At 37.3% G+C, this 26,159-nt stretch overlaps 1 long non-coding RNA gene across 1 annotated transcript in view; it reads right to left on the reverse strand.

Moving 5' to 3' along the window:
- Positions 1 to 2,568: 2,568 nt before the first annotated feature.
- LOC138843685 (uncharacterized) overlaps positions 2,569 to 26,159 on the reverse strand; it is a 132,090-nt gene continuing 108,499 nt past the window's right edge. The window contains exon 4 of the long non-coding RNA XR_011378616.1: positions 2,569 to 2,699. This is a non-coding gene — a long non-coding RNA (uncharacterized lncRNA). The remainder of the gene's footprint in view (positions 2,700 to 26,159) is intronic.

Raw genomic sequence — 26,159 nt, forward strand, 5'->3', positions numbered from 1 at the left:
AAAATTCCAGACTTGTTTTCTTCCAGACATAGATTTTCCTTCATTTGTTTTATCCAACATTCGAATTATGCATCACAGAAGTTTTTTAGTCTTTCTGATTAAATTGGAGGAGACAGTAAATAACCATTTGACACAACTGAATGAAATTGTATTTGTTTTATAACTTAACTGTACTATGTGTTCATATAAAGGTAAAAAGCCGGAGGACACGGCTCCCTTGGCAAGGCTGTTGCAGGTGGTAAATGCAGAAGAGGTGTTATCAGCATGAGAATCTCAAAGACAACCTTATCCACAGGCATAGTTACAAAGCAGTAAGCTGCATAGATAGTTCTTCCAGCCTATATCTTATCAACCACGATGAATTAAGGATACCTTTTGTACCTTTCTCTGAAGGGAGGAGAGAACTCCCACTTTGATTATGGCCTGGTATAAATAAAGTCGGAGTTTGTGAACTCCAGAGGCTTCCATAGCCCTGGCAGCTCATGACAAGAGCTCGGGTGATTACTGATGTCATAAACAAGAGTGTCAATTGTTAAATCAACAACGGGAGTCACTGTGCACTTAGTCCCCATGTAGGATCGCTCTCCTTAATGTGTTGTACTATCAGAATTAACAGTAAAACTAATCTTCAAACAATACTTTATACTTTGTGTCTGTGAGGGTGCAATCTGTTGAAATCTTTACTTAGTATATACTAAGTAAAATACTAAGTTGATCTTCTGTATATAAAGATAATTAAAAATGAATCTTAATGAAGAATGGGATAGGAGAGGGAGTAGGAGATGGGATGAATGAGGGTAGGAGGGTTGTTATGGGGGGGAAAAATTGCTATAATCCAAAAGTTGTACTTTTGAAATTTATATTTCTTAACTAAAAATTTTCTAAAAAAAACAAGGGAAACCTTTTGAAGTTGTAATAACCAGGTAATAATTTATAATCAGGGGAACTGAACTCAGTCTTCTTAAAACATAATCACAGATTCAAATTTTCTGTCTTGAAAACACTAATACCAAAAACATTTCCACTAGAATTTTTGAAAACTATATGCTGCATAAATTTAAAATAATTCATTTATTTTCAGGTTTATTAACAAAATACATATTGCATATAGGTATATATGTATGTACAGACATGTACATTCAGAGCAAGATAAAATGAGTAATATTATAACTTTGAGTTGATTTGGTTACATTTAAAAGTGAAAATTCCTTACATTTTTTCATCCTTATTATCAATAAACACCAAATGTTTCTTACATATATTTTTAATCCTGGAAGCAATTTACAAGCCTGTCTTTGTCCCCTAATTGTTTCCTTACACATCAGCTTGGATTCTGGTAGTGCATATTTGGAAATAATTGTAATAAATATTTATAATGAATTCAAAAGAATTTTACCACATTGTGAACTGAATACTTTTGAAAGAATCCAATTTGTTTCCTGTTCCTAAGAAAACATAAGTAGATTTTTTAAAGACTTGAGTAGTTAAATTTTTTGTTTTGTCTTTGAGAAGCAGAGAGATAGAGAAAGAGCTTCTATCCCCTAGTTCACTCTTCAAATTCCCACAACCCAGGCAAGGTCAGGTACCAGGAGCTCATTGCAGACTTGCCACATGGGTGGTGGGGCCCCAACTACTTGAACCATTGCATTCTGCCTCCAAAGTACATATTAACAAGAAGCTGGAATGGGGAGCAGAGCTGGGACTTGAACCTGGCACTGAGAATTGGGATGCAGGCATCTTAACCACTAGACTAATAATTTCAAAGGTAAAGAACATAGATCCTGCTATCAAGACAGTCAAAATAAAGTAGGGGAGATAAAATCAACTGAAACTGTAAATATGTTGTGTTAAGTCTTATAATGGGAGTACAAGGAGGGAACACCTCGTTCAAATTAAAAGAGCATAAATGGCTTTGCAGAAAAAAGAATGCAATTGAATTATTAGTGAAGAATACCCTAGGAAGTAGAGGAGCATTATAAATATAGGGGAAATGTGTATTCAAGAAATACGTGTGATTTGAATCATTCTGTGTAAGGGTACAGGAATGCAAGTTAGGAGAAATGAAACTAGTAAGAGAGACAAGATCATGAAACTTATACCAAACTTCTTTGTTTGATATACCTTTTAAATACTTAAATATTTCAAGTAAGGAGTATGACACTGGAGTTGGAATAGTGATATACTGGAGGAACCTTATTCAGAAAAAAACAAACAGGACTAGATAAGCATGTATGATGTAAAAGGGGGAAGTCAATGAAGACACTTCTCCCCCAGGTTTCAAAACTACAGTTTTGAAATGGGTGTTTTCAGGATTAAAACATTCCCCTAGAACCACTTAATAAGTATAATAAAAAACATCCCTTAAAATTTGCAATGAAGAGTTGCCATTCCAATAAAATTTACTTTTTACATGCCATTCAAAGAACATATAGCATGATTATTCTCAATCAGAAAATCTAGCCTTATTCCTTAAAAATCCACCCCATCCTCTCCAGCTAGAGTTCTTGTCTTCATGAATAGACATCCCAGCCACAGGAGGCACGTGTGGAATGACGTCAGCTCACCCTCAGCCTATGCTCCAGTCTCGCTGTTTTCACTTCATTTGGGTACAGTTGCGTTGACTTCAATGGTCTTCATCAGTTTGCTCTATTCAGCAGTTCCACCATAGTACTTAATTGTCTCTTCATTTTGATTAGCTCCTGAAACATTGAATACTTTTTTTATACATGTCGGTGCAAAAAGCAAAATACCACTTCACCACATCCATTTGATTACATATATTTCTTTGTTTCCACCTTAGTTTCCTATTTTTATTCAAAAGCTTTTATCACCGCCGCTAATTAAAATAGTGAATAATAGAAAATGTTCTAATGCCTGATGGGAAATGATAAGCAACCTGTAATGGAATATCTTGTTCTAAAATTTTACCAAAAATGTTCACATTCTGCACAAATATAAAATATCTGTGAGTAACTTTCTGCATTGTTTGATTCCTTCCACATTATATTTAAATTCCTTTGTGATGTTTAAATTTATTCCACAGCAAAAAAAAAAAGTATTTCAAATAACCTAATAGAACATATACCAAAATGGGACAAAACAAAACAAAAAGTCTTCTTTTAATAGCAAGGAAGACCAAAATTTAACAAGGAATGTTTTTGTGAGAGATATGAATTTATTTCCAAAGAATTCCCTCACTTATCCCTTAACACTCATTTTGACTAATAGGAGATTTTTATTTTTACTTTCAGCTCAGTAGAATCTTTGTGATGGGAGTTTGAGAGTCACCAGTTCCCCACATGATCATCTGAGTGAAGAGTTAACATGAATAGAGCTTTGGGAGGGGATCCTATCAAATGTCAAGTGACCCCTGCTGAGTCCTAGGTCAATGAATGGCATGTCAATTTTTTGTCTTCAAACCCAGAAGAAAGACACAATATCACTACCCATTATATGCTTTACCACTTCCTTGACAGGTTTATCTTTTCATGTCCCAGAACTGATGGAAAGTTTATTTTTTCTTCTAAAAGAAGAGTAGAAAAAGAAGCAGGGGTTATTCCATTTGGAAATAAGAAATGTTACATTACAAAAACAAAGAGAACAAAAAGATTATAAAAGAGGATAATAATGAAGGCTTCCAAAAGATCTTCACTTCAATACAGGCCAAGCCCTGTTCACTGTCTTTCTTTAGTTTGATTGGCAAGGTAAACCTTCCCATTTAGTAAAGAACATTCACTCAGAACTGATTGCCTTAGGTCTGATTGTAGTAGGACTCTTTCTCTGGTGACATTTGCTAATGTCTACATGGCAGTTTTTTCCATCATAGCTTCTTTAGAATAAAACATATAAATAACACTCTAACTGAATGCGTTCACTAGCATGCAAAGCTCAATGATCATTTAAATGACATATGCTCCATTGTCATTTTACGTATTAATTTATAAAGTGTTTGTAGATTTATTTCCTGGGAATAAAAAGCCTTTAGGCTTCTCATAAACCACAGGGTACTTGATAAGTTTTCTATAAACTGGTAAACTATTGCAAAAAGGAAAATGACTATTCCAGAATGGAATTTTTTTAAAAAAGCTGTTTGGAAACATGTGTACTGGTTTCATTTTAAAATGTATAATCAAGTATGCAAAATTGTCTTTAAAATGCTAAAAAAATTGGATAAATGAGTGACTATTGAAGAAATATCACAGATGACTTCTTAGACTGTTCTTTTGGATGAATGCCATAAATCAAATACCAAGCCCTGAAAATAATGTCTTTAGTTTATTAAGGATCACAAGGCCACATCAGAGATCAATTTGTAATTTCAGAACATTTCCTGTTATGTCTTCAATTAATTGGTTTGCCATGCATATACCACAGTTTTGACAGGAAAGTACTCTCAATTTGAACAATGTCCTCTTTAGAAAATATCTCTGAAAATAGTCAATTGTTATGTGTGCAGTCCATGTCCCTACCCATTAATACCATTTCTCTTTTTTGTATTCCCTTTCCTTCTAAGTAATTTAAAGTGTTGTATATTTGCCACCTTTTGTGACATTCCCCATGAGAGAGGAATATGATCAAAGGAGCATAACTCACTGAGAGAACTGATATTCCTGAACTCTTCTCTTTCTCTTTCTGTTTCCTTCATTGCATGTACTCTACCTTCCAGACTATTTCAAAACTCCCACGGCTTTGATAGCATGGACATGCAGATAGCTCATAAATCTGTATAAGTAGCCCTAAATATTCTCCTGAGCTCCAGACCCTTATATTTAACTACATAAAACCCATCTACCTCATATGCATCTCAAAATCGACTTGTCTAAAATATGTGTGTCTGTATTCTCCCACTAAACTACTAAACCAGGAAATTGCCCCAGGTTCTACTCTGTTGCCCAATCTGGTGAGCTGAGAACAATCTGAACCACATGCATATCACCTCTAGCACAAACACACCCATTTTTCTTACCTATCACTTCCCAATTCCAGATTGCAATAATCGTTTGCCTACACCCAAATATTTGTCCATTTTCCAATGATGCTGCTATTTCCTTCCAATGAATTTTCTAAACTGTAACATGATCTTCCTGAAACTCTGCTCTCCATGTCTTAAAGTTCTTCAGTAACATCTCCATACCCTTTGAAAAATTTCAAACAACTTGAAGTGATTTAACAAGATATTTATGATCACATGGAACTCTGCTTGCCTTTGTAACCTCATTACTGTAACCTCTTTCCCATTAAATTTAAGGCCAATCACCTTGACTTTTCTGCAGTTCTTTGAAATTATCCCACACCCTGTAAGTCTGTCCTTCCATAATGTGTGTGTTTGTTTATTTATTTATTTATTTATTGACAGGCAGAGTGGACAGTGAGAGAGAGAGACAGAGAGAAAGGTCTTCCTTTTGCCGTTGGTTCACCATCCAATGGCCACTGTGGCCGGCGCACTGCAGCCGGCGCACCGGGCTGATCGGAACCCAGGAGCCAGGTGCTTATCCTGGTCTCCCATGAGTGTTTTGAGGAAATACTCAACCCACCTTCATGCTCATGAGTTGTTAATTCCAACTTGTTCTTTGGATTTCAACTTAGATTTTGTCGCCATAAGTCTTGCCAAAGCCCCTAACCAGAACTTCCATATCATAATATTATGATATATATTATATTATATTATATGATAGTTGCTTTTATTTATTCAAATTTGACATATGCACTCCAAGAGGACAAGGAATGTGTCTGCCTTGTGTGTCATGGTAGTCCCAGCACCTAGCAGAAGTCTTGACACTTAAAAAAATCACTCAATACATCTAAGTCAAACAGATGAAATTTTCAGAGCAGGCCAAGACCAGAATGTGGAGATTTTTTGTCCTGACTCATATTACTATATTAATTGTGTCAAGAACAGATAAGGCAGGAATCAAAATTTGAGGCTGTTTTTAAAGACTTGCAAAATTGTCTTATATGGTTTTCAGTAATCTTCCCTTAGCAACTCAAAAATTATACTAATAGGTTTAATGCTTGCAAAGCTTTTTATCCACAGAAATATCTTCCCGGTGGGTATTTGGCAAACCAGATAAGACACCACTTCGGATGCTCACAATTTATACTGGAGTGTTTGATTTCAAGTCCTGGCTCTGCTCCCAGTTCCAGCTTCCTGCTAAAGTTCACCCTGGGAGGCAGCAGGTGATAACTCAAGTAGTTGGCTCCCACTGCTACCCAAGGGGAAGATCTGGATGGAATTCCATTCTCCTGGCTTCAGCTGGTCCATCCTGCCCCAGCTGTTGGAGGCATTTGGAGGGAGAACAAGTGGTCACAGGAAATCTTTCTCTTGATCACTCTCTCTTCTCTCCTTCCCTCTCTGCCTTTCAAAGAAGTAAAATCTTAAAAAAAAAAAATCTTTCATCTTTTTGTCAATGATCCCACTTTTAACAAATAAATTGAATCTAAAAATGATTATAAAATCCTTTTATAGATTTTAAATCCTTTAAAATTTTATTCTGTTAATTGATGGATTGGCTTGATCTTGTTATCTCTGCTCAGACTATGCCTAGAAATGGCTGATTGACTAGCCTTCCAACTCTGAAGATCTGGAGTGTGTTTACTGGCGCAAAGATGAGTTATCCTTTTCCACTTGATATAACTAAAAGTAGCTGGATAATTTACAATTTCACTAGGGATGATTTGCTAATAGAATTGAGTGGATGGATCTAATTTTCCTAAGAAGCATTTTGGGTCTGACCTATGAGCTGAAGATCTATAGTGACATGTAACCAAACTAGAATGTACATTACAGCCTACATTTTACTTACATCACACTTTGCACAGATGCTATTCAAGGCAACACATTAAAATGAATTACTGGAATGGTGACAATGTAATGATAGAGAATTTTTATTTCTTTTTTCTGTTTTATATTCATTTTCAGAAGTTATTGAAAATAATATTACTGAGAAAGTTAAAGATTACAAAATAAATATACAGGGGCTGGCACTGTGGCAGAGTGGGCAAAGCTGCCACCTGCAGTGCCAACATTTCATATGAGCACCAGATTGAGACCTGGTTGCTCCACGCCTGATCCAGCTCTCTGCTAGGGCCTGGGAAAGCAATAGAAGATGGCCCAAGTCCTTGAGCCCCTGCACCCATGTGAGAGACGCAGAAGAACCCCCTGCTCCTGGCTTTGGATCAGCGCACCTCCGGCAATTGCGGCCAATTGGGGAGTGAATCAGCAGATAGAAGATCTCTCTCTCTCTCTCTCTCTCTCTGCCTCTCCTTCTCTCTGTGTGTAACTCAGACTTTCAAACAAATAAATAAATCTTTAATCAAAAATAAATAGGCCAGCACCATGGCTCACTTGGCTAATCCCCCGCCTGCAGCACCAGCACCCTGGGTTCTAGTCCTGGTTGTGGTGCCGGATTCTGTCCCGGTTGCCCTTCTTCCAGTCCAGCTCTCTGCTGTGGCCTGAGAAGGCAATGGAGGATGGCCCAAATTCTTGGGCCCTGTACCCGCATGGGAGAGCAGGAGGAGGCACCTGGCTCCTGGCTTCGGATCGGCGCAGAGCGCCGGCCGTGGTGGCCATTTTGGGGATGAACCACCAGAAGGAAGACCTCTCTCTCTCTCTCTCTCTCTCTCTCTCATTGTCTAACTCTGCCTGTCAAAAAAATAAATAAATATATACACAAAACAATGATTTTTGTATATTAGTGATGAACTCAACTGAAAGAAAAACCAAGAAAGACATTTCATTCACAATACCCACAAAAATTGATTATCTAGGAATAAATTAGATAAAAGAAGTGAAAGATCTTGACAATGAAAATTATCAAACATTAGTGAAAGAAATCACCCAGGACACAAATAAGTGGAAAGATATCCCTTCCTCATGGATTGGAAGAATCAGTATCATTAAAATGTCTACACTACCTAAAGCAATGTACAAATGCAGTGCAATCCCTATCAAAATATCAATGACATTCTTTACAGATTTAGAAAAAAATTCTTAAAACTCTCAAAGACACCGAATAGCCAAGGAAATTCTGAGCAAGAATAATCAAGTTGGGCTCACTGCACCTGACTGCAAAGCATATTACAAAGCTATAGTAACTAACACAGCAAGGTACTGGCATAAACACTGACATATACATCAATGAAACAAAACACAGGGCCCAGAAATCAGTCCATGTACAGATAGCCAGTTGATTTTTTTTAACTTTTATTTAATGAATATAGATTTCCAAGTACGGCTTATGGATTACAATGGCTTCCCCCCCATATCGTCTCTCCCACCCGCATCCCTCCCCTTTCCCACTCCCTCTCCCCTTCCATTCACATGAGGATTCATTTTCGATTCTCTTTATATACAGAAAATCAGTTTAGCATACATTAAGTAAAGATTTCAACAGTTTGCTCCCACACAGAAACATAAAGTGAAAAATAATAGATGATTTTTTAAATGATGATGAAATCAGATCAGACCTATTGTCATGTTTAATCCCATTGAGAGTCAAGTTGGGAATTGATAATTTCTTCTTCTTTTTTTTTTTTTTACAGAAGATCAGTTTAGTATGCATTAAGTAAAGATTTCAACAGTTTGCACCCCCATAGAAACACAAAGCGAAATATACTGTTTGAGTACTCGTTATAGCATTAAGTCTCAATGTACAGCACATTAAGGACAGAGATCCTACATGAGGAGTAAGTGCACAGTGACTCCTGTTGTTGACTTTACCAATTGACACTCCTGTTTATGGCATCAGTAATCTCCCTATGCACCAGTCATGAGTTTCCAAGGCTATGGAAGCCTTTTGAGTTCACCGACTCTTATCTTGCTTAGACAAGGTCATAGTCAAATTGGAGGTTCTCTCCTCCCTTCAGAGAAAGGTACCTCCTTCTTTGACGACCTGTTCTTTCCACTGGGATCTCACTCACAGAGATCTTTCATTTAGGGTTGTGTGTGTGTTTGTTTGTTTGTTTGTTTGTTTGTTTTTTGCCAGAGTGTCTTGGCTTTCCATGCCTGAAATACTCTCATGGGCTTTTCAGCCAGATCCGAATGCCTTTAGGGCTGATTCTGAGGCCAGAGTGCTGTTTAGGGCATCTACCATTCTATGAGTCTGCTGAGTATCTCGCTTCCCATGTTGGATCACTCTCCCCTTTATTTATTCTATCAGTTAGTATTAGCAGGTACTAGACTTGTTTGTGTGCTTCCTTTGACTCTTAGTCCTTTCATTATGATCAATTGTGAACTGAAATTGATCACTTGGACTGGTGAGATGGCATTGGTACATGCCACCTTGATGGGATTAAATTGGAGTCCCCAGGTATGTTTCTAACTCTACCATTTGGGACAAGTCAGCTTGAGCATGTCCCAAATTGTACATCTCTTCCCTCTCTTATTCCTACTCTTATGTTTAACAGGGATCACATTTAAGTTAAATTTCGACACTTAAGAATAACTGTGTATTAATTACAGAATTAAACCAGTCATATTAAGTAGAACAGACAAAAAAACTACTAAGAGGGATAATGTATTAAGTTGTTCATTAACAGTCAGGGCTATGCTGATCAAGTCACCGTTTCCCATAGTGTCCATTTCACTTCAACAGGTTTCCTTTTTGGTGTTCAGTCAGTTGTCACCGATCAGGGTGAACATATGGTATTTGTCCCTTTGGGACAGGCTTATTTCACTCAGCATGATGTGTTCCAGTTGATTTTTGACAACAGTGCTTGACCATGTACTGGAATAAGGATAATCTCTTCAACAAATGGTACTGGTAAAACTGGATATATATATGTAGAAGAATGAAATTAGATCCATACTTCTCACTGTATACAAAAATCAACTCAAGATGGGTGAAAGACCTGAATTTAAGACTTGAGACTATTAAGTTGCTGGAAGAAAATGTAGGGAAAATGATCCAAGACATTGGTGTAGGGGGTGACTTCTTGGACAAGACCCCCAAAGAACAAGCAACAAAAGCAAAACTAAGCAACTGGGACTTCATCAAACTCAGAAGCTTTTGCACAGAAAAGGAAATGATCAATAGTGTAAAGAGATATTCAACAGGATGGGAAAAAGTATTCGTGACAACAAACTGACAAAGGATTAATATCAAGAATACATGAACAACATAAAAAATCAACAACAAAAACAAATTTAGTTGAGAAATAGTCAAAGAACCTCAACAGATGGTTTGCAAAAGAAGAAATACAAAAGGCCAAGAAATACACAGACAAAAAAATGTTCAAAATCATTAGCCAACAGGGAAATGCAAATCAAAATACTAATGAAGTATCACCTCACTCCTGTCAGAATGACGAAAATCCGAAAAACAGAGAGTTACAAATGCCAGTGAGGGTCTGGAGAAAAGGGAACACTTAAACACTGTTGATGGGAATGTAAATTAGTGCAACAAATTTGGAAAACAGTGTGGAGATTCCTTAAAAAGTTAGAAATGTACTTGCAATGGGCCAGCACTGTGGTGTAGTGGGTAAAACTGCTGCCTGCAGTGCCAGCATCCCATATAGGTGCCAGTTCAAGTACTGGCTTTCCACTTCTGATCCAGTTCCCTGCTATGGCCTGGGAAAGCAGTGGAAGATGGCTCAAGTCCTTGAGGCCCTGTACCCACGTGGGAAGACCAGGAGGAAGCTCCTGGCTCCTGGCTTTGGATCAGTGCATTTCAGCCATCTGGGGACTGAACCAGCAGATGTAGGACCACTCTTCCCCCACTTCTCTTCCCCTCTCTATCTGTGTAACTCTAACTTTCAAATAAATATTAAAAAAAAAAAGAGATATACTTACCATATGATCCACCAATCTCATGACCGGGGAATATACACAAAAAACCATTAACACCTTATATAAAAGAGATACCTGCACCACCATGTTTATAGCAACACCATATTCCAAATTATGGAATCAACCAAGGTGTTCCTCATCAGGTGAATGGATTAAGAAAGTGTGGTATATATACACAATGGAATATTATACAGCTATACAAAAGTGAAATTCTACCATTTGCATCAAAATAGATGCGACTGGAGGACATTATGTTGAAAGAAATAAGCTTTACACAGAAAGAGGAATATCATATGTTCTCTCTTATACGTGGGAATTAAAATTAAAAAAAGAAAAAAATCAAAAACAAAAACAAGAACAGAAAAAGATACCTGTTTGTATCAGTATTGGTGGGTGCAAATATTGTTTTATAAAACTTTATTTTCTATCTTTGTCAAACTAGTTATTAAGAATGCTATACTGGCCGGCGCCATGGCTCACTAGGCTAATCCTCCGCCTTGCGGCGCCGGCATACCAGGTTCTAGTCCCGGTCGGGGTGCTGGATTCTGTCCCGGTTGCCCCTCTTCCAGGCCAGCTCTCTGCTGTGGCCAGGGAGTGCAGTGGAGGATGGCCCAAGTGCTTGGGCCCTGCACCCCATGGGAGACCAGGAGGAAGCACCTGGCTCCTGCCTTCAGATCGGCACAGCACGTCGGCCATAGCGGCCGTTTGGAGAGTGAACCTTCGGAAAAAGGAAGACCTTTCTCTCTGTCTCTCTCTCTCACTGTCCACGCTGCCTGTCAAAAAAAAAAAAATGCTATACTGCTATGCTTTTAATGATCTGTGATTACTTTAAAATTTACTGTGTATGGATGAAGTGGTCATTTTTCCATTCAATTATTGTTTATAGCTATTGACTGTATTCTCACTAAACTAGTATTTTTTTGCTTTTTTGCTTATTAAACTTCTTACTTGGTGAAGAATTAATCCTTTTTACTGTACTATAAATTTAAAATAATTTATCTCAAAAACTAAAAATAGAAAAGGAGAGAGACAGCTAAAGGGAAAAGGAGAGATGAAGGGAATATCACTATATTCTTAGAATTGCATTTATGGACTATATTGAGTCTATTAAAAACTAAAAATTTTAAAAATAAATAAAATAAAATTTAAAAAGAATTAGAATGAAAGCGTTCCTATTCACTGATTCAGTCCCAAATGCCTGCAAAGTCCAGGGATGGGACGAGCTGAAGCTGAGACATGGAAATGCAATCCAAGTCTCCTGCACAAGTGGCAAGAACCCAGATACTTGAGCCATCACGAGGGCATCCCAGGATTTACATTAACATGAAGCTGAAATCAAGAGCCAGAGTCTGGTATTGAACCCAGGTACTCCATCATAGGATACCGATATATAAATCACCTTCATAACAGCTGAACTAAACACCCACCTCCAAAACTTGTTTTTTAATTTTAGTACCATTTTTTCATGGCCATCTTGAAGTAGCTTTGCATACCTATTGAGATATGGATATGTATAGGAATATAGAAATGGATATAGACATAGTTATACATATAGCAAATGTTGAGTTTCTAATTTATTTAAATTATCATTCAGGGGCTAGTGTTGAGGCTCAGCAGATCAAGCTGCTGCCTGAAACATCAGCATCACATATGATCAAAAGTTTGAGTCCTGACTGCTCTGCTTCCAATCCAGCTCCCTATTAAGGTTCCTGGGAAAGCAGTCTATGAATGCCCAAGTGCTTGTGCTCCTGCCACCTATGTGGAAGAACCAGATGGAGTTCTGGGCTCCTGGCTTCAGCCAGGCCAAGCCCTGGCCATTGCAGCCAACTTAGGGAGTGAAACAGCAGATAGAAGACTCTCTCTCCCTCACTCTCTCTATTTCCTCCCTCTCTCTATTCCCTCCTTCCTCCCTCTCTCCCTGTCTCTCTATAATTCTGCTTTTCAAATAAACTAGATCTTTTTAAAAATAAATTATCATCTAATCTACCAATATGCTTTACTTGTATATTCAAAGTGTTTCTATTTAAAGTCATTACAATATTTTAAATAAATATTTAAATTAAAGTACTTCAATTCATATTTTAACTCACTATATTGATAAAAAAAAGAAAATTACTTAGGAATTTTCAGTGCAAAGCCTGATGTGCAATTCTTGGTTTTGAATCACAGTATCTAAAAACAATAACTTTTTTAATGTGGCATAGGCCTTAAATTTGTTGTACTAAGGTTATATGGTTTTCCCTTCTAAAATAGTAAAGAAAACCGGCAGTTTTTATTTATAATGTTAGTTTATTCAGCAAGCAAAAAATGCAAATATATAGTTTAGTGTCCTGGATTTTAGAACAGGCCATTAGTGCAATTTAACATGTAATAGATATTTTGGCTGAAGAAGTTTATGGGGTTTACAAATAATTTCTTCCTCTCACACCACAAATTTAACAGTTTTATAGTCCTTTACAACTTCCACCCCGTTCATACACCTCATATACCAAAAGCCAAATTTTAATGATTTTTCTGGCCTCTAGCACCATATACATGTTCAGAAATGATGCATCCAAACTCCAATTAAATGCCAAACTTGACTCAAGGAAAACAGGTCCACTGAGTGTATAATGATGAGGAATGAAATTTCATGCCGTTTTACCACCAACAAACCATCAGAAATGGAGTTCAGTGCATATAAAATAGTGCTTCACCAAACAAGTCAGGGTGGCTGGCAGCCTTGGTAAACATGTAAATGAACCTGATAACCCTCTCTGTTTGGAGAAGTCATTTAAAATACTCTCCTGGTTGCTTTTTTGGCTAAGTTTAAAATGTCAGGGATTTACAAATTGGCTATTAACTTTTAAACTTCTGAATTAACTGCAAGTGTATTAAGATGATTGACCAGGACCTGCAGGATAACATTCAGGCACTTTTAAGGAAACCTGAGAAGCAGAATTTAAGGTTTTACCAAGAATAATGAGTAAGGAGATAAGAGTATACATTATTGGGTTTCTACAACTACTGAGTACTGCCACTCTAAGAACATGATGAATTTACAAGGTGAAGAAGTATCGTATCTTGATGCTAAAATAATACATAATAATGTGACTATAATAAATCATATTAATTGAGCACCCAGTATTTGCTAAATCCAACACTGTGTTTTTCTATATATGAACTCATATAACACAAGATGCTAATATAAATAATATCTTTCACATTTTACAGATATGAACACTGACTATCAAAAAGATTAAGTACCTCCTCAAGATCACATAAGAGCTTTGCATATAGAACTGCAGTTCAAATCTTTGTTGAATTTGAAAACATCTTACCACATGACATATACTACACAGAACACACACATACACATAAACGCAATTCATATTTCACACATTTTAAAATTACCTTGTCATTATAATAATCATCTTTGACGTTTTGGAACCAATTTTCTAAGAGTTGTCACAAATGAAACAAGAAAGGGCAAAGTTATGTGATTTATAAACTAGTTAATAAAAGTGACTATGCCATCCACATATTTAGTTGTCCCTTATCAAATGTAAGTCGTATCTAGACAAAACGGAACAATGAAGGTTTGAACTTGAGTCTCTCTATACTTCATTTTTACACACAGTTTCCCTCTACTTATACTCCAGTGTGCCTGTTCTTCAGTCTTGACCTTCAAATTTCTTTTGTGGCAGCCTCGTTCCACTGGTCTGGACAATGACCAAACTTGCTAACTTTTGCATGTAGCTTTCTAACAATACAGTATATAAGTCATTTCCTCATGTTGTCATTAGTAATTTTCCTTCTATTTTTACAGCAGAAGAAAGTTCTATTGCCTTAGTGAGAATTTTTCTGAGTGTACTACAGTTCTGATCATAATTGTGCACTATTTATGTCTGTTCTTTCCCTTGACAGAAAACTGTTCTTTTTTTACTTTCTAATATATCCCTAATTCTGAAATGTTGTCTATATATCACTCTAACTAGCTCATCCTTTCAATATCTAACTCACTTATTCAACTTTTCCTCTAACATTCAGATTATGGTCTAATCAAGCACCCAAATAAAGACACACACATGAACTCATCTCTGGATTCCTTCTTGTGGCACCATTCTTTTTTTGCAATTTTTTTTAATTTTTTATAATTACTTTTTCCATTTTTAAATTTTATTTGAGGTATGCAGATTATACATATTTCATATACACAGATTTAGGAATGTAGTGATACTTCCCACCCTATACTCCCTCCTGCTACACTCCAACCCCTCTTCCTCCTACTACTATTTTTCCCACTTTTAATTTTTACAAAGGTCTATTTTCAGTTTACTTTATACTCATAAGGTTAACCAACCCTACACTAAGAAAATATTTCAATGAGTAGTATGAAGAAAAAACACTGTTCCTCAACAGTAGAGACAAGGACTGTAAACAATCATTGAATCTCAAAATGTCCATTTCACTCATATAAATTACTTATTAGATAATCTATTAGTTACCCCAGAACAGGAAGAACATATGAGATCTGTCTTTTGCGGGCTGGCTGGCTTATTTCACTAAGAATAATGGCTTCCAGTTGAATCCATTTTGTTGCAAAACACAGGATTTCATTTTTTAACAGCTGAGTAGTAGTAATCCATAATGTATATATTATATATCATAATTTCATTATCCAGTCATCAGTTGATGGATATCTTGATTGATTCCATATCTGAGGTATTGTGAATTGAGCTGCAGTGAACATGGAGGTACAGATAATTCTTTTGTATAATGACTACTTTTCATTTGGGTAAATTCCCATGAATGGGATTGATGGATCATATGGTAGCATATGGTAGGTCTATCTTCATATTTCTGAGGCATCTCCATACTATCTTCCACATTAGCTGCACCAGTATACATTTCCACCAACAGTGGATGAGGATAACTTTTCCTCTCGTCCTTACCAGCATTTGTTGCTTGTTGATTTCTGTATGAGAGCCATTCTAACTGGGGCAAGGTAAAACCTCATGTGCTGTTTGCATTTCCCTGATGGCTAGTGATCCTGAGCTCTTTTCAAGTGTCTGTTGGTCATTTGGGTTTCCTCTCTTAAAAAAATTCCTGTTCAAGTCCTTCGCCCATTCCTTAACTGGGTTGTTAGTTTTGTTGTAGCTGAATTTCTTGAGCTCTTTATGTGTTCAGAATGTTAGCCTTTTATCATCTGCATAGATTGAAAATATTTTCTCCTATTCTTTCAGTTGCCTCTTCACTTTGCAGAATGCTTCTTCTGCAGTGCAGAAGCTGCTCAGTTTTATGTAAAACCATTTGTCAATTTTGGCTTTGATTGCCTGAGCTTCCGGGGTCTTTTCCAAGATCTCTGTGCCTATACCAATGTCTTGTACAATTTCCCCAATTTTCTTGAGTACAATGAGGACATCAGGTCATAGATTTTAGGTATTTAATCCATTTTGAGTGGATTTTTGTTCAAGGTGTAAGGTGGGATCTTGTTTTTGCATGCTGGGATCCAGTTTACAAAGAACTATATGTTGAGAGGTTCCAAAATGGTGGAAAAGGGAGAAAGCTTACTGATAGTGCAGGAAAACATAGTTTATTAAAAGTGGAGATAGTGTAGTCTCAAACAAGACTTAGGGAAAAAATGGTAGAGGAAACTCTTCCGGAATTAGAGAGACATGGTAGATCTATATGGAGGGCACAGGCACCATTCACTCTCTCTACTTACCTTACAAAGGCATGCAAGCCAATAAAGCAGGCACCATTTTGGACATACATAACAGCTGCAGCAGCTCAGGGCTGTGCCCACCCTCAGCCAAACAGAAAAACCTGACTCTTTTGGGGAGTAATAACAAGAGACTATGACCTAGTGAATGTGTGGAGCTTATGAACCAGGACTGTGGGAAAAAAAAAAACAAACTGAAGGTGTGTGGGAGAACTCACAGTGCAGCTGAGAAGTGAGTAGTCTTGGTGGGAGATGTCACAAGCTTGAGCGGCCCTGCCTACCTGGTGAGAGACACTGCAGGGAAATCTGAGCTTACACTGAGGATGGCACAGATCCTTTGTGTGGTCCTTGGGACAGAGTAAATGAATATTATACCTACTGGGGCTAGTGCTCAGGTACTGATCTCCATCGAGGAGAAGAGCTCAGCTGAGTGGAATTACTTCCCTTCTGATTAAAAAAAAGAGAAAGAGAGATTTACAATGCCAAACCTGGGTGTGTCACCTTAGGCACACCCTTAAACCTGAAAAACTGAAAAGAGCTCTCTGGCTACACCGAACACAAGCCTCTAGAGATTCAAAGAAAAAATAAAGAAGAAGAAACCAAAGAATATCTCCACAATGCCAAACTACCAATGCAAAAACCAAGGACACAAGAACAAGGAAGACAACATGACACTCCCAAAAGAACATGACACTCCAATACAAAATTATTAATATGATGAGACAGAAAAAATGCAAGAAATGGAACTCAAAATATGTATGATAAGAATATTTAGAAGTAATCAAAAACAAACTCAGAAACTACTGAAATCCATACAAGTCATGACAGAAAATCTCTCTCATAAAAATAAAATCTTAAGGAGGAATCAAAATAAAATGAGGAATTTAGTAGAACATGAAATTGAGATATTGAAAAGAAACCAAAATGAAATGAAGAATTCAATAGAACAAATGAAAAACACATTTGAGAGCCTTAAAAACAGAATCAGTGAGGCAGAAGAGAGAATATCGGACTTAAAAGACAGAGCACAGGAAAGTATACAGTCAAACCAAAGGAAAGAAGAGGAAATTAGAAATCTAAAAAATATTGTCGGGAATCTACAGGATATTATTTAAAAAATAACATTCAGATTCTAAGAGTTCCTGAAGAAATGGAGAAATAGGATTAAAAGGCCTTTTTAGTGAGATGCTACCAGAAAACTTCCCAAAGTATGGAAAAGGAGACCTCCAAATACAAGAAGCTCATAGAACCTCCAATAAACATGACCAAAAGAGATCCTCACCACGACACATTGTAATCAAACTCACCACAGTGAAACATAAAGAAAAGATTCTAAAATGTGCAAGAGAGAAATGCCAGATTACTCTCAGAGGATCTCAATTAGACTCATAGTAGACTTCTCATCAGAAACCCTACAGGCTAGGAGGAATGGCAAAGCAGCAGGATATAAAATCAATGCACAAAAATCAACAGCCTTTATATACACAGAAAATACCACACCTGAGAAAGAACTTCTAAGATCAATCCCATTCACAATAGCTGCAAAAACAATCAAATACTTTAGAATAAACTTAACCAAGGATGCCAAAGATCTCTACAATGAGAATTACAAAATCTTAAAGAAAGAAATAGAAGAGGATACCAAAAAATGGAAAAATCTTCCATGCTCATGGATTGGAAGAATCAATATCATCAAAATGTCCATTCTCCCAAAAGCAATTTGTAGATTCAGTGCAATACCAATCAAAATACCAAAGAAATTCTTCTCAAATCTGGAAAAAATGATGCTGAAATTCATATGGAGACATAGGAGACAGTGAATAGCTAAAGCAATCTTGTACAACAAAAACAAAACAAAGCCGGAAGCATCACAATACCAGATTTCAAGACATATTACAGGGCAGTTATAATCAAAACAACATGGCAATGGTACAGAAACAGATGGATAGACCAATGGAACAGAACATAAACACCAGAAATCAATCCAAACATCTATAGCCAACTTTTATTTGTTCAAGGATCTAGAACCAATTCCTGGAGAAAGGACAATCTATTCAATAAATGGTGCTAGGAAAACTGGATTTCCACGTGAAGAAGCATGAAGCAAGACCCCTACCTTACACCTTACACAAAAATTCACTCATCATGGATTAAAGACATAAATCTATGACCCGACACCAGCAAATTATTAGAGAACATTGGAGAAACCCTGCAAGATATAGACACTGGCAAAGGCTTCTTGGAAAAACCCTGGTGGCACAGGCAGTAAAAACCAAAATTAACAATTGGGATTTCATAAAACTGAGAATTTTCTGTACTGCAAAAGAAAGATTCAGGAAAGTGAAGAGGCAACAAACAGAATGAGAAAAAATATTTGCAAACTATGCTACAGATAAAGGATTAACCACAATCTACAAAGAGATCAAGAAACTCCACAACAAAACAAGCAACCCACTTAAGAGATGGGCCAAGGACCTCAATAGACATTTTTCAAAAGAGGAAATCCAAATGGCCAACAGACACATGAAAAAAAAAATGTTCAGGATCTCTAGCATTCAGGGAAATGTAAATCAAAACCACAATGAGGTTTCACCTCACCCTGATTAGAATGGCTTACATGGCAACACCATGGCTCAATAGGCTAATCCTCTGCCTAGCGGCGCTGGCACACCGGGTTCTAGTCCGGGTCGGGGTACCGGATTCTGTCCCGGTTGCGCCCCTTCTAGGCCAGCTCTCTGCTATGGCCCGGGAGTGCAGTGGAGGATGGCCCAATTGCTTGGGCCCTGCACCCCATGGGAGGCCAGGAGAAGCACCTGGCTCCTGCCTTCAGATCAGCATGGTGCACCGGCCGCAGCGCGCCGGCCGCAGCGGCCATTGGAGGGTGAACCAACGGCAAAGGAAGACCTTTCTCTCTGTCTCTCTCTCTCACTGTCCACTCTTCTGTAAAAAAAAAAAAAATGGCTTACATACAGAAATCTACCAACAACAGATGTTGGCGAGGATGTGGGGAAAAAGGGACACTAACCCACTGTTGGTGGGAATACAAACTGGTTAAGCCACTATAGAAGTCAGTTTGGAGATTCCTCAGAAACATGAATATAGCCCTACCACATGACCCAGCAATTCCACTCCTTGGAATTTGCCCAGAGGAAATTAAATGGGCAAATAAAAGCTGTCTTCACCTCAATGTTTATTGAAGCTCAATTCACAATTGATAAGACATGGAATCAACCTAAATGCCCATCAACAGAATACTGGATAAAGAAATTATGGTATATGTACTCTATGGAATACTATATAGCAGTAAAAAAAATGAAATCTGGCCATTTGCAACAAAATGGAGTAATCTGGAAAACATCATACTGAGTGAAATAAGCCAGTCCCAAAGGGACAAATATCATATGTTCTCCTGATCTGTGGCAACTAACTGAGCACCTAAAAGGAAACCTGTAGAAGTGAAATGGACACTATGATCGGCCCTTGTCCTTACTGTCAAGGAACAACTTACTATTTTATTCCTTTAATATTTTTTTTGTTCTACTTAATAACATTGGTTGAACTCTTCAATTAACACACAATTATTCTTAGTCACTTAAATTTAATTGAAATGTTATCTCTGTTAAATGTAAGAGTGGGAATATGAGAGGGGGGAGATCTACAGTTTGGCACTTGCTCACAAAGACTTACCCCTATTGGTAGAGCTAGAAACGTGCCGGGGTACTCCAATTCAATCGCATCAAGGTGGCATGTACCAATGCCATCTCACAAGTCAAAGTGATCAGTGTAAGTTCATAATTATCATAATGATATGATTAGGTGTCAAAGGAATCACATAAACATGACTAGTGTCTGCTAGAACTAACTGATAGAATTAAAAAGGAGAGAACAATCCAACACGGAAAGAAGGATAGACAGCAGACTCATAAAATGGCAGATATCCTAAACAGCACTCTGGCCTCAGAATTAGCCTTTAAGGCATCTGGATCTTGCTAAAAATCCCATGAGCATTTTGCAGGCAATGAAAGCTAAGACACTATTGCAAAAAAAAAAAAAAAAAAAAAAAAACCAAACAAACAACAACAACAAAAAACCTAAATGAAAGATCTCTGTGAGTGAGATTCCAGTGGAAAGAGCAGGCCTTCAAAGAAAGAAGTACCTTTCTCTGAAGGGGAGAGAGAACTTCTATTTTGACTATGGCCTTGTCTAAATAAGATCAGAATTTGTGAACTCAAGAGGCTTCCATAGCCTTGGCAACTTATGACAAGAGCCTCGGGTGATTACTGACATGATAAATAAGAGTGTCAATTGTTAAATCAACAACAGGAGTCACTGTGTACTTATTCCCCATGTAGGAGAATCAATGGTATAACTAGTAATCAAACAGTACTTTACACTTTGTGTATCTGTGTGGTTGCAAACTGTTGAAATCTTTCCTTAGTATAAAATAAGTTGATCTTCTGTATATAAAGATAATTGAAAATGAATCTTTATGAAGAATGGGATGGGAGAGGGAGTGAGAGATGGGATGGATGCAGGTGGGAGGAAGGTTATAGGGGGAAAAGCCACTATAATCCAAAAGTTGTACTTTTGAAATTTATATTTATTAAATCAAAGTTGAAAAAAAAAGAACTATATGTTGAAAAGTCTGTCAATTTCCAGGTTTTGATTTTAGCATCTTTGTCAAAGATAAGTTGGCTGTAGATGTGTGCATTGACTTCTGGAGTTTCTATTCTGTTTGTTGTCCTACAAGTTTGTTTTTGTACCAGTCTGAGGCTGTTTTGATTAAAATTGTGTGTCTCAGTGTGTCTTGAAATCTGGTATTGTGATGCCTCTAGCTTTGTTTTTGTTGTTCAAGATTTCTGTGGAGTCTCTGGTGTTTCCATATAAATATTATCACCAGTTTTTCTAGATCTGAAAAGAATGTCTTTGGTATTTAATTGAGACTGCATTGAATCTACAAATTACTTTTGGTAGTATGGATATTTTGATGATATTGATTATTCCAATCCATGAACATGGAAGATTTTTCCATTTTCTGTGTCTTCTATTTCTTTCTTTAATATTTTGCAATTTAATGGTAGAGACATTTAACATCCTTGGTTTAATTTATTCCAAGGTATTTTTTCTAGCTATTGTGAATGAAATTGATCTTAGAATTTCTGTCTTAGCCATGGCATTATCTGAGTATACAATGTCCATTGATATTTTGTCTGTTAATTTTATAACCTGCCACTTTACCAAGCACTTTTATGAGTTCCAATAATCTCTCAGTGGAGTCTTTAGATTCCTTGTATATAGAATCATGTAAAATGCAAATAGGGGTAGTTTGATTTCATTCTTTCCAATTTGCAGCCCTTTGATACCTTTTTCTTGGCTAATGGCTCTGGCTAAAACTTCCAGGACTATATTGAATAGCCATGGTGTAAGCAGGCATCCTTGTCTAGTGTTTGTTATTGTAATGCAGTCTATGTCTCCCTTTAGATTCATTAACATTTCTTTTAAAGAGCCAGGTGCCCTTGCAATGGGTGCATATATATTTATTAAAGTCACATCGTCCTGTTGAATTGATCCCTTAAACATTACATAGTGCCCTTATTTATCTCTTTTAACAGTTTTTGTGTTAAAGTATATTTTGTGTGATATTAGGATTGCTACACCTGCCAGTTTTTGCTTTCCATTAGCATGGAATATCTTATGCCATCCTTTGACTTTCAGTCTGTATCTTTGTTGGAGAGGTGTGCTTCTTATAGGCAGCAAGTATATGGGTCTTATTTTTTAATCCTTTCAACCAGTCTGTAACTTATAATGAGAGAATTTAGTTCATTTAGATTCAAGGTGACTATTAATAAGTAACAACTTGGTCCTGCCATATTTCCATAAATATTCCTATTGTTTGCTTTGGATTGTTGTTGTTCTTTCACTAGCTGATTTTTTGCCTATTTTCTATGTGTAGCACATCCTTAAGCATCATTTGGAAGGCTGGGTGAGTGCTGACAAATTCTCTCAGTTTCTGCTTGTTATGGAAAGTCTTTATTTCACCTTGACTCATAAATGAGAACCTTACAGGGTATGTTATTCTGGATTGACAGTTCTTTTCTCTTAAGATTTGGAGTATGTCCATTCTGCCATAGCCTGCAGAGCTTCTGATGATAATTCAGCTATGATTCTAATTAGAGTTCTTCTGAAAGTAATCTGGTATTTCTCTCATGCACATTTTAGAATCATTTCTTTATGTTTTACTGTGGAAAGTTTGACTACAATGTGTTTTGGTGAAGATCTTTTTTGGTCATGTATATTAGGAGTTCTATGTGCCTTGTGTATTTGGATGTTCCTTTCTCCAAATTGGGGAATATTTCTGTAATTATTTCACTAAATAGTCCTTCTAATTCATTCTCTCTTTCCACATTTTCAGAAACTCGTGAGACCCTATGTTGGGTCATTTAATAGTATCTTATCAATTTCCAACACTGTTTTTAATTTTTCTGATTTCTTCTCTCTTTTTTTTCTGGCCTGACTGTAAAATTTCCAAAGATTTGTCTTCTAGCTCGGATATCTTTCTTCTGCCTCCCCAAGTCTGTTGTTATGGCTTTCGACCATATTTTGTATTTGTTCTATTGAATTATTCATTTATAATATTTTAATTCTAATATATTCTGATATCTCATTAAAATCTTAATTTCATGAGAAAATTTTTTGTTTATGTCATGCTGGACTTTGTTAATTCTTGGATTTGTTTCTCATTGCATCTGAATAACCCTGTGACTAATCTTTTGAATTCCATTTCAGACATTTCATCAATCTCCATCTTCAAACTCTTGTATTGAAGTGTTGCTGTGCTCTTTTGAGAGTGTCAAGTTGTCTTCCTTATTCTTGTTTCTTGAATTTCTGCATTCATTTTTAAGCATTTATGGAGATACTTGTTGGTTTTTTCCTCTGATGGCTTTTATTTTCAAGCTATGCCTCTGTGGCTTAGTGGAATTTCTGCCCTTTCCATGAATACCCAGAAATGTATAGTGGGTGTGGCCACAAAGCTCTGTCCAGTACTCCAGACTGGGGTGAGAATCCAGGATGACACCCAGGTTGGGCATGGTAGCTCTCCTCTTGTTAACAGAAGAGATGTTATGATCAACTTTGTTGGTGTGATCATACCCTCACTTCTTCTCCTCCAAGGTGATTAATTCCCAGGTGTTATTTCCCAGTGGGTACAACAGTCATCCATGCTACTTTATGAATCACACAAAGGATCTTAATAGTCTTCACTGTGAGCATGTATCCCACTGCAGTGACACACCCCAGGTAACCAGGGAGATTCGAGTATGTGCAGCCATACACAGTGATTGCCCAGAGACCCATCTATACCCTTGCCCTCTCAGAAGTCCAGAGTCCCCACGTTCTCAGCACACAAAGTTCCCATTGTCATTGGGTGCAGAGGGTCTGTTCCACCCTGCCAGCCTATGTGTCCACAGAGAGGCAGATATTCCTGGTGTAAGATCCCTTAAGAACTTGGTGCTACTCCACCTAAGGGGCCCTGAGTAAAATAGCCTGTGGTATGTGGGGAGGCTGACAGTGCCTCTCAGTCTTATGGGTGCCCAGCCCCCTATCAATCCTTCCAGCCATACTCAAATTCAGTCAGAACTAAAGATTTTTTTCCCTCTGATAAGAGTCTCTGGATACCCAAGAGCTGCTGACAGAATGTTGCCTTTGCTCTGCTTGCTGCATCAGAGCTGGTGGAGCCAGTAGTGCTGAAAATATGACATCTTGTCTCAGTGTGGCATCATCCTTTGCCCATTGATGAGCTTGTCTGTTGGATGTCAACCTGAGACTCATATCAAGTCTCACACTACCAAGACTGCAAAGTTCATTCTAGAATCATTTTCTACTCAATGTCAATGCACCTTGATAGAGCAATAAAAATTAAATTTATATTTTGTAACATATTGGTATGAAACACCATCAATTTCTTGAAATGGATGTTCTGATTTTTTTGAATTTGCAAAGATAAATGAACAAAACATTTTCAGTGCCAGCCACTACAGGCATTTGGTGAGTAGGTGGAAATGTTCTCTTTCTCACACACATTCTCTCAGAAAAAAGTTAAATTCAAAAATAATTTATATGGGCTCAATATTATAACTACTAGAGAAAAACTAAAAGGTATAAAACAGCATCTGTTTTCAGGAGCTAAAACCCAGAGATAGCACACAAGAAGGAAAATACAACATATTGTGATAATGAACACTAGGTATAAGAATCACATGAAATCCAAGGATAGGCTTCAAAAACAAAATGATCAAAAAATGATTTTTGGAGAATGTAGGCTTTTCTTGAGTTTGAAAATATGCAAAATTGAAGTTAAAAATAGATAAAAGAAAGCCAAGAAAGAAGAATAAATGCACAATGACTCAGATGTTGCAATATCAATTATTCTGGGATAGTAAGGTTGATAACCTTAAATAAGAGTTCTGTGAAGAAGGAGTGGAAAATACAGTTTTGTGGGATACAGAATGATTATGGAGAGTTTTAGAGAGATATATACCAGTGTTGCAGGGGATATGGAGTCAAGAAATAAGGTTTGTTTTTTTTTTTTTTTTAAGATTTATTTATTTATTGGAAAGGCAGAGTTACAGAAAGGCAGGGGCGGGGGGCGTCTTCAATCTGATGGTTCACTCCCCAGATGGCCGCAATGGCTAGAGCTGCACCTATCCGAAGCTAGGATCCATGAGCTTCTTCCAGGTCTTCCATGTGGGTGCAGGGGCCCAAGGACTTGTGCCATCTTCTACTGCTATCCCAGAGCAGAGGGCTGGATCAGAAGTAGAGCAGCTGGGTCTCGAACTGGCACCCATATGGGATGCCAGCACTGCAGGCGGCGGCTTTACCTGCTACTCCACAGCCCAGGCCCCAAGAAATGAGGTTTTAATATTTATGTTCACTTATATTATCCAAAAAGCAAACAGGAGGTACTGTGATAAAGGATTGATTATTACAGCAGTAACATCAGTCTTCCCCCCTGCTTTTCCCCTCAGATATAACTCCTTTAAACACCACATCTGTTGGTGCATCTTCTCCATTCTCTCTGTCTTTATCCTGCTTTCCATTTCTTCATAAGCCCTACTAATTTCTGATATTAATTCATACTCATATATTTTTGCTACCTCTCTCACTAAAATAAAAGGCAGAAATCTGCCAAGAACCCACTAGCACCTACAATAGTTCTTTCTGATTACCTGTCATTTGTATACTCCTGATGTGAACAGTAAGAAGGCTGATTATCTGAGCACATGCTCTCTTTCTCTTTCTCCCCCTCTCTCTGTTTCCTGGCTCAGCAGGTGATCATCCATCCACACTTGACATGACCAACCTCCAGCAGACACTAGACTATGGGGCTGCCCAATCCTGAACTGTAACTTCCAAACTGTGAGCTAAAATAAACCTTTTCATTCTCAAGAAGCACCTCTGAGGTATTTTAAAGTAAGAAAAAGCTGATTAATATGGATGAGCTGATGAAGAACACGCTCTGATGACAGTAGATATAACCCTTCAACAACTCAGGAATAGGTGCCTTCCTGTTTATAAAGTTTTCTGGAATACATAAGTTCAGAGCTTCTAGAATGGTTGTAACATCTGTAACCAAGCTCCAAAAGCCGAGGCACTTGGGATGCAGCTGACTAC

The sequence above is a fragment of the Oryctolagus cuniculus genome, chromosome 9, assembly GCF_964237555.1.
Source record: "Oryctolagus cuniculus chromosome 9, mOryCun1.1, whole genome shotgun sequence".
Classification (NCBI taxonomy): domain Eukaryota; kingdom Metazoa; phylum Chordata; class Mammalia; order Lagomorpha; family Leporidae; genus Oryctolagus; species Oryctolagus cuniculus.